Source organism: Hyperolius riggenbachi, chromosome 7 (assembly GCF_040937935.1).
Source record: "Hyperolius riggenbachi isolate aHypRig1 chromosome 7, aHypRig1.pri, whole genome shotgun sequence".
In the NCBI taxonomy this organism is placed as follows: Eukaryota; Metazoa; Chordata; class Amphibia; order Anura; family Hyperoliidae; genus Hyperolius; species Hyperolius riggenbachi.
This window is the reverse complement of record NC_090652.1, coordinates 152006273-152022409: the sequence shown is the minus strand read 5'-3', so window position 1 is coordinate 152022409 and position 16137 is coordinate 152006273.

Sequence of the window (16137 nt, the reverse complement as noted above, 5' to 3'; positions counted from 1 at the left end):
TAGTGATGCTACTTAAACTGTATTACACTATAGCTTCAATTCACTAAGCTTTATCAAACACTTCATCAAACGTTTGATAATTTACCTCATGGGTAAAACCTAATTTTGAATTCACTAAGGTGTTATAGATTTATTGAACGTTTTATTAATAAAACATTTGACAAATATACAACACCTTAATGAATTCAAAATTAGATTTTGCTCATGAGGTAAATTATCAAACGTTTGATAAAGTGTTTGATAAAGCTTAGTGAATTGAGGCCTATGTGGAGCGCTATGTTTTTGTAGGTTGTCTGAAACATCGGAGAGAGCAGCAGAATTGCTGTTACGTTTAAATCATCCATCTATGTTCTGATGTGAGGCAAGGGAGCCTTCCAGTCCAATCACGCTGTATCTGTAAAGCATATGTTCATCAACCTGGGTGCTCAAACCCATTGTCTGTCAGTGGGCCTGTGCTACCCCCCCCCCCCCAATGTTATTGTGCAGGAATATGGGCAGTGGCAGAAATACAAATCGTGGGGCCCACCAGCATTACTTTGATAGGGCCCCCCGACATGCACACCCCTTCTCTTGCTTCCCTTTGTGACCCTCACAGTCTGGGGGTCCATCTTGCAAGGGTCATAAAAAAAAGTGTGGCCTTCATAATCTTCACACCCATATAATGTGTAGCCACAAAAACAGCTGCTCTGAAGGATGAACTCCTTTACTGGAGGAAGGGAAGGTTAGTGGTTTGGGCCCCATCACAGCTCTGCCCCCCCTGCAGTTGCAGTGGCTGCTCCCCTGTAGTTAGGCCCCTGAGAATGATTGAACTGAAAATACTCACCATTCCTGTGGATTAAATCTTTAATACGGTGTCACTTTATTGGTAAATCTTGAAAATATAACAGAGACTGCCACATTCTAGGTTTCCTTCTTTATTTGACCTTAGCTCTGCTTTTAGTAAATCACCCCCAATGGGTCGGAAGAATCTACGAACCTGCTGAATAAAATCTTCAGATGACATATAACCCTGAATCTATACACTGAATGCTGACAGATGCACCTAGTGATATATATTTACACGTCTCCCAAACATATACGTTACATATGACATACTATACATCTATTACAGGCTAAATGAACTAATCCTGTCTAAGGCTCACACAAGATTTACTTTTATAAACCCCCGAAGGCACGGAAGAAGAAAACAGAGCATGCAATAGACTCAGTATAAATCAACCAAATAATATTGAACTTTCAGAAACACCTTACAATAATCTTGCACTCTGCTCTTCCACAGCCTGGGGTTCATATATATTACTGTCATTTTTATACTGTTTTTCTGCAGCTGGTAATTTTCTCCCCATCTCATTTTATATTTCCCAGTGGACTCACCGGGTTAAAAGCGCTGAGATTCTTCCTCCATTCACTTATTAGAGGTCTTCAAATTAAATTAACTGTGGCCAGTTGAAAGGTAGTAGCAATTTGTATGTAAATATTCCCAGAAAAGACTCATAAAAATAAATGATTGCCCTAGATAGTAGTCATTTTCAGGTAGCTATTTCAAATGAAAATATTAGATCCTTAGTATAATTACAGTTTCTAAGTATGATTATAAATTGAGTTGAAATAAGACGTTGCGCTTGCTACATGGATGTATGTGCATGTTATGACTTTAATTACGGAAAATGCCATTTGAAAAGAAATATTTCACAAGAACAGCTTAACTTGTTGCAATTTCAGTTTAGTGATACAGAATTGTACCTTGGATATAAGTATAGTGGCATATACAGACTTTCTTTTACGGTATGCCAACCTTTTTTTTTCTTATATTTAATTTTTTTATTATTATTATTATTATTTTATAAGGCACCATCATGTTTATAGTGCTGTACAGTTTAATAATATATAAAGTATAAGCAATACAGTTCATGTGGACAAACATGACTAACAATGATAATACTCAGTTATACAGCTCACCTTATAAAATGTACATGCGGCTAAGAGAGCAAAGTATATACAGCAATCTCATACAAATATCCACTTACCCCAGAGGGAAACCATATTTAAGGAATCAAATGCGTAAGCTCATGATCAGTTTGCTGGTAGCAGGGATATTTGTCTACAGCTGGAATTTTTTCTTGTCTAAAATTATTTCCCCTCTTGGATCAGTGGAGGAGAATTCTTAGCTTAACACTACTAGTATTGAAAATTGCAGGACTAGATGTAGGTGAGCAGGATTGTGGTTGCAGGGATGCTGTAATTGGTCACATTGACCATTTCTATAAACACTACACAGCCGCCACTATTTGAATTGAATTAGCTTGTGGCTGTTGTGATCCTATTGGTTAATCTTTTCACTGTTCCACTACAAACACTTGGCTATTACTGGAATATACAGATATATAAAAAGATCTAGAACCTGGATTTTATTATGTAGCTGTGATTTTCTTTGTGAGGTTGTTGCATGGATTAAAAGGTGCAGCTGAGGTACTAAGATGTATTCTGCACACTAATAGACATTTTTAATTGATGAAATGTTAGATGTCAAAATGTCAAATCTAACAAAAATCTATCAAAAAAACACACTTGACTGATTTTTGATCAAATGCTAATTTTGATCAAATTTTTCATCACAATTGTCATTTAACTCAAATGGTAACGAAATCAACCATGGGGGATTCCCTACTTGATTTGGTCATTTTAAATAGAACAAATATTATATCTAATGTGCAAGTTCAAAAACACTTGGGAAATAGTAACCATAATATGGTGACATTTGAGTTAACAGAGCTGTGAGCAAGGAGTCAACTAAATCTATGCATTAGAAAAGGGCCAACTTTAAAGGGGCCTTACAGTGAAAAACTGTAAAATTTAAAATATGTGCAAACATATACAAATAAGAAGTACATTTTTTTCCAGAGTAAGATGAGCCATAAATTACTTTTCTCTTATGTTGCTGTCACTTACAGTAGATAGTAGAAACCTGACAGAAGTGACAGGTTTTGGACTAGTCTGTCACTTCATAGGGGATTCTCAGCAAAGCTTTATAAAGATATTCCTGAAAAAGGATTTAAACAATGATGCTGTCCAGCTTCCCTGCTCCCTACACAGTTTTCTGGCAGTTGGACAGAGCAACTGCCATTCACTAAGTACTTTTGAAAATAAATATATCCCTGAGAATCCCCTATAAAGAGATGGACTAGTCCAAAACCTGTCACTTCTGTCAGTAAGTGACAGCAACATAGTAGAAAAGTAATTTATGACTCATTTTACTCTGGAAAAAATGGGCTTCTTATTTGTATATGTTTGCACGTATTTTACATTTTACAGTTTTTTTGCTGTAGTGCCCCTTGAAAAACTTTGAAGGACTACTGTAGGGGGGTAGGGAGAAAAAGAGTTGAACTTACCTGGGGCTTCTAATGGTCCCCGCAGACGTCCTGTGCCCGCGCAGCTGCTCACCGTTGCTCTGGACCCCACCTCCGGTTGACTTCCGAAATTTGCGACTTTAAAGTCGAAAAATCACTGCGCCTGTGCTGCCACGCCCTCTCTCCCGCTGAAGTCACCAGGATTGTATTGTGCAGGCCAAGTAAGGTCTGTTCTTGCACAGTACGCTCTTATGACGTCAGCGGGAGTGAGGCGCAGTGATTTTCCGACTTTCAAGTTGTAAATTCCAGAAGTGAACCAGAGGCGGGGACTGGAGCATCGGTGAGTAGCTGCGTGGGGGCGCAGGATGTCTGCGGGTGACCATTAGAAACCCAGGGTAAGTTCTAACTCTTTTTTTCCCCTACTCCCCTACAGTAGTCCTTTAACCACTTAGTGACAAGCAGGCATATTAAAAGGTCCTGCTGGAGCCTCTTAACGGCTCCAGGACATTTTACTAAGTCGAACACTGCTGCCGCTGCTGTGAGCGCTCCCATGTGCGTGCATGCTCCCATGCATGTGCACATGCACTCCCACAGGTTTTTTGTTTTTTTTTTGCACTCCCATGGCTTTTACCCAGAGATGAGTGATTGGGGATAAGCATTCAGTATGCCCTGAGCCAATCAGTAGTTAGAATAAAGGCTGATCACAGTTACAAGCCAGTAACAGTGTTCAGTCTGTAGAATGTTTGTAAATAAGTTATTTCCTCTCCTCCAGCTCATCTATCACCTCAGATAGCTGTCAATCAGCAATCAGAGGTGACAGGAGCTTGGAGAGAGACTCTGGTAGGCATTTCCCCCCTATAAAATAAAATTTTAACCCCATATTTGACTAATTAACTCTTTATCCCCCCCTCCTTAGCCAAATAGCCCTCCTCATTCTTACTTTTTGTACTTTTCCTCTCTCTACCCTCCCGACCTATATTTCTACCTTTACTCTTCTATTCTTTCTTTTCATTTTTCCATTAAAAATAAAAAAAAAAAACCTCTCTCTTTTTATTCTCATTCTTTTCTACCTACCTATAATCTGTCTATCCTATTGTTTTCTATGTGAGGGAGGCTCTTTTCTGCTGAGGAGGCAGCCGCGATCTTCCAGCAGAGCAGCAATGGTGGGGACGATTTGGGGAGCGAGTGTCTCCCTGAGACTGGGTCTGAGTCAGAATCTGACAAATCAAAGACTGCAGGGCCGCCATCTCGCTGTATCAGGAAGGATGAGGAATCCACTGACCCGTCAGGTGCCATAGCAGGGGGCTCGGTGGGCAGCATGGCTGCAGCTGGCAGCACAGGTCACACTGGAGCCAGGCCAAGGCGGGTTGTCTGGGCCACCACTTCCTGATGAATTAATTAGTGGCACCTGGTCACCCACCAACTTAGAAATTCCCAACAGCCCGCCTTTTACAGGGGCAAGCGGCATTTCGGTGCCCACAGACCATTTTAGGCCTGTGGACTTTTTTAGCCTTTTTGTGACTGAGGATTTGCTGCAGCATACTGTCATGCAAACAAATTTGTATGCGCAGCATTTTTTAGCCCAGAAACCCTCCTCTCGTATGTCCAGAAGATGGCAGCCCACCACTGTAGCAGAGATAAAAACTTTTCTGGCCCTAACACTACACATGGGCATACTCCAACAGCCAGAGATCCGCCTGTACTGGTCTAAGGACATTTTACACAGTACACCTTGTTTCCAGCTACAATGGGCAGGCAGCACTTTGAGGATCTAGCAAAATGTCTGCACTTAAATGACAATACTCAAAGCGCACTCAGAGGTGACCCTGCCCACGACAAACTTTTTAAGTTGAGGCCTATCATTGACATCCTCTCTACAAAATTTAGAGAAATATACACCCCAGAAAAAGAAATAGCAGTGGATGAATACCTCCTACCCTTCTACGGCTGATTGGGGATCAAGCAGTACATCCCAAGTAAGGCTGCATAATATGGGATAAAATTTTACAAGCTATGTGAATGTGGCACTGGCTACACATACGCGTTCATGATATACAAGGGGAAAAATAGCCTTTTACAGCCAGCTGGGCGCCCAAAGTACATGTCTACCTGTGGGATGATTGTGGTGGAACTAGCAAATCCACTCCTCCACCACGGCTATCATGTGTATGTGGATAACTACTACACAAGCGTTCCACTTTTTAAATTCTTGTACGCTCCCCAGACTGGCGCCTGTGGGACGGCAAGAGCAAATCGCAAAGGCCTCCCACCACAGGTAGTTAATAAAAAATTAAAACAAGGGGAATCCTGCAGTCTCAGGTGTGGTGAGTAGTGTTGGGCGAACAGTGTTCGCCACTGTTCGGGTTCTGCAGAACATCACCCTGTTCGGGTGATGTTCGAGTTCGGCCGAACACCTGACGGTGCTCGGCCAAACCGTTCGGCCATATGGCCGAACTAAGAGCGCATGGCCGAACGTTCCCCGAACGTTCGGCTAGCGCTGTGATTGGCCGAACGGGTCACGTGGTTCGGACCCGAACGCGCTCTGATTGGCCGAACGGTCACGTGGTTCGGGTAAATAAATACCCGAACCACGTCATATCTCCGCCATTTGTCTGTGGGTTTAGCTTTGGGTAGGCAGGCAGGGTAGTTCGCGCTCCAGCCACGCTAGCCAGGGTCCCCCCTGTCATTGTGTCACTGCTGGGAACAGTAGTACACCGCTTGCTCAGCCACACTATATAGCATTCTGTTTACTGCCACTCTGTGTACCTCGCTCAGCCACACTATATAGCATTCTGTTTACTGCCACTCTGTGTCTGCTGGGAATAGTAGTACACCGCTTGCTCAGCCACACTATATAGCATTCTGTTTACTGCCACTCTGTGTACCTCGCTCAGCCACACTATATAGCATTCTGTTTACTGCCACTCTGTGTCTGCTGGGAATAGTGGTACACCGCTCGCTCAGCCACACTATATAGCATTCTGTTCACTGTTCTGTGTCTGCTTGGAATAGTGGTACACCGCTCGCTCAGCCACACTATATAGCATTCTGTTTACTGTTCTGTGTCTGCTGGGAATAGTGGTACACCGCTCGCTCAGCCACACTATATAGCATTCTGTTTACTGTTCTGTGTCTGCTGGGAATAGTGGTACACCGCTCGCTCAGCCACACTATATAGCATTCTGTGCACTGTTCTGTGTCTGCTGGGAATAGTGGTACACCGCTCGCTCAGCCACACTATATAGCATTCTGTTCACTGTTCTGTGTCTGCTGGGAATAGTGGTACACCGCTCGCTCAGCCACACTATATAGCATTCTGTTTACTGTTCTGTGTCTGCTGGGAATAGTGGTACACCGCTCGCTCATCCACACTATATAGCATTCTGTTCACTGTTCTGTGTCTGCTGGGAATAGTGGTACACCGCCCGCTCAGCCACACTATATAGCATTCTGTTCACTGTTCTGTGTCTGCTGGGAATAGTGGTACACCGCTCGCTCAGCCACACTATATAGCATTCTGTTCACTGTTCTGTGTCTGCTGGGAACAGTAGTACACCGCTCGCTCAGCCAGAGTATATAGCATTGTGTTTACTGCCACTCTGTGTACACCGCTCAGCCAGACTATATACCATTGTTTACTGACACTCTGTGTACACCGCTCAGCCAGACTATATACCATTGTTTACTGACACTCTGTGTACACCGCTCAGCCAGACTATATACCATTGTTTACTGCCACTCTGATTCTGCTGGGAACAGTAGTACACCGCTCGCTCAGCCAGACTATATAGCATTGTGTTTACTGCCACTCTGTGTACACCGCTCAGCCAGACTATATACCATTGTTTACTGACACTCTGTGTACACCGCTCAGCCAGACTATATACCATTGTTTACTGAAACTCTGTGTACACCGCTCAGCCAGACTATATACCATTGTTTACTGCCACTCTGATTCTGCTGGGAACAGTAGTACACCGCTCGCTCAGCCAGACTATATACCATTGTTTACTGACACTATATAGCAGACTATATAGCATTGTGTGTACACCGCTCAGCCAGACTATATACCATTGTTTACTGACACTCTGTGTACACCGCTCAGCCAGACTATATACCATTGTTTACTGCCACTCTGATTCTGCTGGGAACAGTAGTACACCGCTCGCTCAGCCAGACTATATACCATTGTTTACTGACACTCTGTGTACACCGCTCAGCCAGACTATATACCATTGTTTACTGCCACTCTGATTCTGCTGGGAACAGTAGTACACCGCTCGCTCAGCCAGACTATATACCATTGTTTACTGACACTCTGTGTACACCGCTCAGCCAGACTATATACCATTGTTTACTGCCACTCTGATTCTGCTGGGAACAGTAGTACACCGCTCGCTCAGCCAGACTATATACCATTGTTTACTGACACTATATAGCAGACTATATAGCATTGTGTGTACACCGCTCAGCCAGACTATATACCATTGTTTACTGACACTCTGTGTACACCGCTCAGCCAGACTATATACCATTGTTTACTGCCACTCTGATTCTGCTGGGAACAGTAGTACACCGCTCGCTCAGCCAGACTATATACCATTGTTTACTGACACTCTGTGTACACCGCTCAGCCAGACTATATACCATTGTTTACTGCCACTCTGATTCTGCTGGGAACAGTAGTACACCGCTCGCTCAGCCAGACTATATAGCATTGTGTTTACTGCCACTCTGTGTACACCGCTCAGCCACACTATATAGCATTGCGTACTCTGCCAGTCAGTGTGTATATTGCTGGGATCAGTAATACTCCACTCACCGTCAACCACTATATGAGCTCAACATGAGTTCCCCAGAGACCTCCGCTGTGAGCAGCACTCCCAACAACAGCAACAGCCAACGCCCCACGCAAGCTATAACATCCACCCCAGCAGCCAGTGGTCAGCAGCAGCCCTCCCCGGAGGAGAACGTTGTGTCCATCAGTCCGTCGCCAGAGCGATTAATGAGGGCTGCCATTGAGGAGATGATGGGGCCTGATGTGGAGGAGGAGGTCTGGCTCAGGCCAGCATCCCAAGTTAATGTTGAGGACGATGAGGGGTCTGTGTCTGGGGATGTTGGGGTGGCAGAGGTGGTGGGTGGGTCAGACTCAGGAGAAGAGTTGTATGATGAGGATGATGATCGGGACCATCTGTATGTGCCTCAGAGTCCGACCCCGGAAAACATGTTGTATCGTGTGTTTAGGTACTAAAATCTGCGTTCCCTCCCAGTAGTGTTGGGCGAACAGTGTTTGCCACTGTTCGGGTTCTGCAGAACATCACCCTGTTCGGGGTGACTATATAGCAGACTATATAGCATTGTGTTTAATGCCACTCTGTGTACACGGCTCAGCCACACTATATAGCATTGTGTTTACTTCCACTCTGTGTCTGCTGGGAACAGTAGTACACCGCTCACCCGCCACTGTATAGCATTGTGCTCTGTGTCACTGCTGACAATAGTGGTACACCGCTCACCCACCACTGTATAGCATTTCTGTACTGCCACTGTACTGCTGCCAGTCAGCGTGTACTTTAAGGATAAGTGAAATGAGGAAGAAATCCGGTGAAAGAGGGAGGGGCAAGGGAAGAGGTGTTTCCCCTGACAGTTCACGTACAGGCCACAGGGGAGCACCCAAGAAAACCCACTCAATACTGCCCATGTTGTCCAGGACAACAACCCTCACAGATCCAAAAGAACAGGACCAGATAATTACTTGGATGACCTCTCAAGCGTCCAGCAGTGGGTTAAGCAGCACCAGCACATCACGCACGAGGTCCGAGTCCTCAGCCAGTTAAAGTCTGGGCTTTCTTTGAAGACTGCACTGAGGATGTTACCATGGCGATTTGCAAGGTGTGCAAGACCCGCCTGAGCAGGGGGAAAAGTATTAACAACCTCTCCACCACCAGCATGAGCCGCCACATTCTATCCAAACATCCCACTCTGTGGGCAAACGCGGCAGGACAGGGTACCACCAGCAACACTGCCTCCCTTGGGTTCACCAGACTCACCACCAGACCCGCCTCAGCAGCAGCAGTAGCCCAGCCATTGCGTGGTTCACAACATTCACAAACATCAGACGATGCTGACACTGTCACTTTCCGGACTAGTGCTCTTGAGGTCTCCCAGTGTTCATCAAACACAACAACCAACAGCCCTTCGGTGTGCAGCGCTACGGTTGAGTTGTCTGTCTCTGAGATGTTTGAGCACAAGAGGAAATTGCCAGCAAATGACCCCCGGGCCGTGGCAGTAACAGCCAGCCAGCATAGCCAAGCTTCTGGCCTGCGAAATGCTGCCATATCGAGTGGTGGAGACAAACAGCTTCAAGGGCATGATGTCAGTGGCCATCCCACGTTACGTTGTTCCCAGCCGCTACCACTTTGCGCGCTCTGCAGTGCCTGAGTTGCATGAGCACGTGGTCAGCTAAATAACCCGAAGCTTGAAGAATGCCGTTGCCTGCAAGGTTCACCTCACCACTGACACCTGGACGAGTGCGTTCGGCCAGGGTCGATACATCTCCCTTACCGCGCACTGGGTGAACCTTGTGGAGCCTGGCAGCGATTCCTCACCTGCTACGGCGCGGGTGTTGCCCACGCCGCAAACAGCTGGATAACAACAGCAGCACCTACCTCTCTGACTCCTTCTCCTCCAACGCATCTCAAAGCTGTACCTCATCCGGAAATGCTAACCCAGCACCAGCAGCAGTAGGATCGTGGAAGCAGTGCAGCACAGCTGTTGGCATGCGTCAGCAAGCGTTGCTGAAGCTGATCTGCCTTGGGGATAAGCAGCACACAGGGGAGGAAATTTGGAGGGGAATAAAGGAACAGACGGATTTGTGGCTGGCACCGCTGGACCTGAAACCGGGCATGAAGCTAGACACCTGGCACGAACTGGCAATGTACGCAATAGAGGTGCTGGCTTGCCCGGCAGCCAGCGTTATGTCGGAACGCTGTTTCAGTGCTGCCGGAGGCATCATCACAGATCGGCGTATCCGCCTCTCCACAGAAAATGCAGACCGTCTGACTCAAATTAAAATGAATCAATCCTGGATTGGAAACGACTACGCAACACTCCTGGACCCCAACCAAGTAACATGACCGATGAACATCTGGGATGGTTTAGCGTTTCCGGTCCCTGTTTATTGAACCTCTCATCTGTATTACATTTATGACTGCATGGCGGCAAAAAGCATTGCTGCTATATCCGCACGCTTTTTGTCCTCATGCAAGGCCTGGGTTGTTGTGTCTCACAAAGCGTGGCCTTCTCCTCCTGCGCCTCCTCCTGTTCCATCACGTGTGCTGCTGCTGCTGCTGCTGCTGCTGCTGCTGCTGCTGCTGGGTTACCGTTGCCGGTCCCTGTTTATGGAACCTCTTATCTTTATTACATTTATGACTACATGGCGGTACAAAGCATGCTATCCGCACGCTTTTTGTCCTCATGCAAGGCCTGGGTTGTTGTGTCTCACAAAGCGTGGCCTTCTCCTCCTGCGCCTCCTCCTGTTCCATCACGTGTGCTGCTGCTGCTGCTGCTGCTGCTGGGTTACCGTTGCCGCGTGGTCCCTGTTTATGGAACCTCTTATCTTTATTACATTTATGACTACATGGCGGTACAAAGCATGCTATCCGCACGCTTTTTGTCCTCATGCAAGGCCTGGGTTGTTGTGTCTCACAAAGCGTGGCCTTCTCCTCCTGCGCCTCCTCCTGTTCCATCACGTGTGCTGCTGCTGCTGCTGCTGCTGCTGGGTTACCGTTGCCGCGTGGTCCCTGTTTATTGAACCTCTTATCTTTATTACATTTATGACTACATGGCGGTACAAAGCATGCTATCCGCACGCTTTTTGTCCTCATGCAAGGCCTGGGTTGTTGTGTCTCACAAAGCGTGGCCTTCTCCTCCTGCGCCTCCTCCTGTTCCATCACGTGTGCTGCTGCTGCTGCTGCTGGGTTACCGTTGCCGGTCCCTGTTTATGGAACCTCTTATCTTTATTACATTTATGACTGCATGGTGGTACAAAGCATGCTATCCGCACGCTTCTTGTCCTCATGCAAGGCCTGGGTTGTTGTGTCTCAAAGCGTGGCCTTCTCCTCCTGCGCCACCCTCCTCCTGTTCCATCACGTGTGCTGCTGCTGGGTTAGCATTACCGGTCCCTTTTCCTGGAACCTCTTATATGTATTACATTTATGACTGCATGCCGACAAAAAGCATGTTACCTGTGCAAAGAAAACAGACATTTCCCGCATTTAAAAGACAGTTTTCCCTTTGAAACTTTAAAATCGATTTTCTCAAAAACTATAAGCTCTTTTTGCTAAATTTTTTTTTCCTCTTGTACCCACTCCCAAGGTGCACATACCCTGTAAATTTGGGGTATGTAGCATGTAAGGAGGCTTTACAAACCACAAAAGTTCGGGTCCCCATTGACTTCCATTATGTTCGGAGTTCGGGTCGAACACCCGAACATCGCGGCCATGTTCGGCCTGTTCGGCCCGAACCCGAACATCTAGATGTTCGCCCAACACTAGTGGTGAGCTCCTCGCTGTCAAATTTAGGGACAAGAGAGACGTATTGATTCTCACATCAATCCACCACGAGGCAATGGTTCCTGTCACAACATGGAGGGAACGCATTGAAAAGCCAATGGCACTGGTTGAATACAACAAGGAGATGGGTGCGGTGGATCTTTCAGACCAAATGCTGGCACCCTACTTACTCAAAAAAAATGGAGGGCATGGTACAAAAAACTTTGTTTTTACCTGTTACAAATGGCCATGCACAATGCATATGTGGTTTTTAAAAAAACAGGCCATGATGACAGCTTCCTCCAGTTTCATTGGGCAATGATAAGGTCGATGGTAACTGAAAGTGAGCAAATTAGGGATGTCGTCACCCAGTGGCGTATGGTCCATTGGGTGCAGGGGGCGTGGCGCTCCGGGTGACAGGCTGGGAAGAGGGGTGTCAAAAAGGCCAGCTCGAGCTCATAACAGATCATCAGCAGCCAGCCACAGCCAGTAGTACCTATTTCGCCTCCCTCCTCTTCATTGATTGGCTGCAGCTGACCCAGACCCTGTTGGCCCCGCCTCCGTCACCTTGTCTACGCAGGCAACTTCTGAAATGAATGCACCTTCTGCGGAAGCCGGGGCTGCACGTGGGACACGTGGGGCATCCCTCTGTCGTGATCGGGCGGGGAGGATCGTTTATCTGCAGGATCCCTGCCGCTGCCACCACTGCACCTCTGCAACATGGGGCAACCAGACGCTGCCAAATACTTGTGGGCTGTGGCTGCTCAACCGCTACGAGAGGAGGATCCAGAGGCTGCCTGAGTCTCACCCACGCTGGCTGCTCTTGTGGCTCCTCAGCACGTGGAGTGCTATTCTCCCCCCACCTTCCAGGCTCACAGAGAAGAGAACTCAGAGGCCCTGCCGATGTCCAGGCTGGATCACTACATGAGGAAGAGGTCTGCTTGGACCAGGAGAGGCCTGACCACCGCAGCTCCTCTACCGCTGTGGCCATGAGAGACAGATGCCGCTGCTTCCTCGCCGACTAGCTGGACCACCATTCCAGACACAACCCCGCCTGACACCATGGCTGGAACTGAGCTGCAACATCTTCTGCTGCAGCAGCTGCAGACAGTACACCACTGGACATCCAGTGCCAGTTTCAGCCATCTTGCGGCCCTTGTCCTGGTCCTGCTATCTGAACTCCCGCCGTCTGCTGCCTATTTGCAACAGCCCCCTGGACACAGCGCTGCTACACTGACTATGCAGACCTGGAGTGAAGCTCTGCACCCCTCCTGCAAGATGTGACCCCTTGTGCCACAACTGCCGTCCCTACAATTCCAGGCCTCTCTCGACCGATGCTGGACTAGGCAGCGATGCTGAACTTAGTGGGGCCTACATTCACCGGTAACTAGTCTGCTTTTTTCTTATTTTTAATTCTTTGGCACTCCTTTTCTATCTTCTTTTTTATGTCTTTCTCTTGTCTGTCTCTCCTCTTTCTCTCTCTCTCTCTCTCTCTCTCTCTCTTCCTCACTGTCCCTCTGTCTTCTTTGTCTCATGTCTCTCCTCTCTCTTTCTCTGCCTGTCTCTGTTTTTCCTGTCTCTCTGTCTTCTGTCTCCTCTGTCTCTCCTCTCTTTCTTCCCTGTCTCTCACTCTCCTCTGTCTCTTCCTTCTGTCTGTCTGTGTCCGCTCTCTCTTCCCCGGTCTCTCTCCATCCCTCCTATTGCTTTCTCTCTGTCTCTCCCTTCTGTCTCTCTGCTCTCTATTCCTCCTGTCTCTCTCTCTCCTCTGTCTTTCGCAGGCACGTAACAATAGGGGATGCAGCCCATGCGTCCGCGGGGGGGCCCGGGCCCCCCCCTTCGGCCCGCTCATGGCTGATTTGGGGGGCTGGAGTGGTCGCACCATGAGGGGAAAGCTATGGCCACACTCAGTGGAAAGGGGGGAAGGTCCCATCCCTCCCTCACCTTGGGATTTCCCCTCTGTGCTCCCCTCCAGCTTCTAACTATACAAGTGCAGCGAGCGGAGCGGCGGGCAGCGGCAGGCAAACATACCTTCCGTGCGTTCCAGCGCAGACACTTCTCGCTCTAGTGACTGACACGGCTTCCTGTATAAAACAGGAAGTCGCGTCAGTCACTAGAGCGAGAAGCGTCCGGACGCACGGAAGGTATGTTTGCCTGCCGCTGCCCGCCGCTCCGCTCACTGCACTTGTCTTGTATAGTTAGAAGCTGGAGGGGCGCACAGAGGGGAAAGCCCGAGGTGAGGGAGGGGGGGACCTTCCCCCCTCCCCGCCGAGTGTGGCCATAGCTTTCCCCTCATAGTGCAAACCCTCCAGCCCCCCAAAACAGCCACGAGCGGGCCCTAGGGGGGGAGGGGGCCCGGGGGCTCTTAGTTACGCCCCTGGTCTCTCCCCCTGTCTCTCTCTCTGCTCTCTCTTCCACCTGGCTCTGCCTCTCCCTCCCGTCTCTATCTCTCTCCTCAGTGTCTACCTGTGCTCTCTCTTCCTCCTGTCTCACTCTGTCTATTCGTTCCCTCCTGTGTCTCTACCTCTCTTCCACCTCTCTCCTCTTTCTCTCCCTCCTATCCCTCTCTGCCTCTCTACCCTCCCTTCCCTCTGTCTCTCCTTCATGCCTCTCGCTTCTGTCTCTCTCTTCATCTGTCTCTGTCTCTCTGTCTCCTCTGTCTCTCCCTCCTGTCTCTCTGTCTCTCTCTTCCACCTGTCTCTCTCTCCTGTCTCTCTCTCAGCTCTCTCTTCCTTCTGTATCTCTCCTCTGTCTCTTTCTCCTGTCTCTCTGCTCTCTCTTCCACCTGCCTCCAGGGCCGGATTTCTGGGAAGGTCACAGAGGCCACGGCCTAGGGCGATAAAAATCAGCAGGGCGCAGGACTTGGAGAGATAAGAGGTCACATGTCAATGTAAATCACCTCTCCTGCTTTGCTCTGGTCTGCCTGAATTCCAGAGATCCCTGCATCTCTCTCACTTGTGCACTCACAAGTGTGTGTTATGGCAGTCAGCATCTGCTGTCACCTGTATGATGAGAGGGGACAAACAATCTGCTGTGAGAAGAAAAATATATGGGCTCACGTAGCAGAACTCTTGAGTTCCGATTCGTTTTTTTCATGCAGCACGCATTCACGGGCAGGAATTAGCAGCTCTCCCCCTCCCTGACTGTTGTTAGTTTATTACTAGTAGGTCAGGCTGTTAAAGACCTCAGAACTGTTAATTTTATGGCTTTTTTTTCTCCTAGAGAATGACAGCAACATTCTTTGTGCTAGTTTAACTCTTTCCTGGCTTTTTTTTGCCAGCAAAGAGTACAGTGTTGACCATCAGTGAAAGCAGGATGTTTTGAAACAGAATGACAACTGTGTTGCATTTATTTATATTTACAAAACAATCAATGCATCTCCTGCTGACTGTTTATATAGCTGTGTGCCTAACATCTTGTATACAGTAACACAGTCTGAAGACGGCTCATTAGCCAAAGGTTCACTGTTATTCTTTTGGTTAGCCAATAAAAAGTGTTATTCTGTTACAAAACTTCCTGCTGACTGATTTTAAGATCTGTCTTAAGTGTTAAATTGCCACTGTGTAAAGTACACCTGAGCTTCTGCTGGGTACACACAAATGTCATTTTCTGACAGATTTACTGTCAGATCGACTATTTCCAACATGTCCGATCTGCTTTCCAATCAATTTTCTGAATGATTTTTCATAGAAGTGAACAGCAAATTGATCGAAAAATTGAAATCAGATCAAACATGATGGAAATAATCGACCTGACAGTAAATCTGTCAGAAAATTGCATCATGTGTACATAGCATTACACTACATATATGCAGGGCCGGCGCTACCATAGAGGCAAAGGAGGCAGCTGCCCCAGGGCCCCAGAGCTTGTAGGGGGCCCCCAGTGGCTACAAGAGGAAAAACATTTTTTTCAAATCGACCTTATAGTTTTTGAGAAAATCAATTTTACAGTTTCAAAGGAAAAAAACATACACATTTAAAAACCAGCCGACTTTAAGGGTTAATAGCAAATCCACCTTAAATTCTAGAAACCCTAAATTTGCAGGATATGTTAAGGAGGTCATTGGGAATAAGAGGAAAAATCAATTTTTCAAAAACACCTTATAGTTTTTGAGAAAATCGATTTCAAAGTTTCGAAGGAAAAAAGTATAAACGGTAAATGTCACTTTTACTACCTAACGGTAGTGTAATTTTACATGTATCAAAAGAAAGAGCAATACATTTCCTGACGGGGTTTCCAGG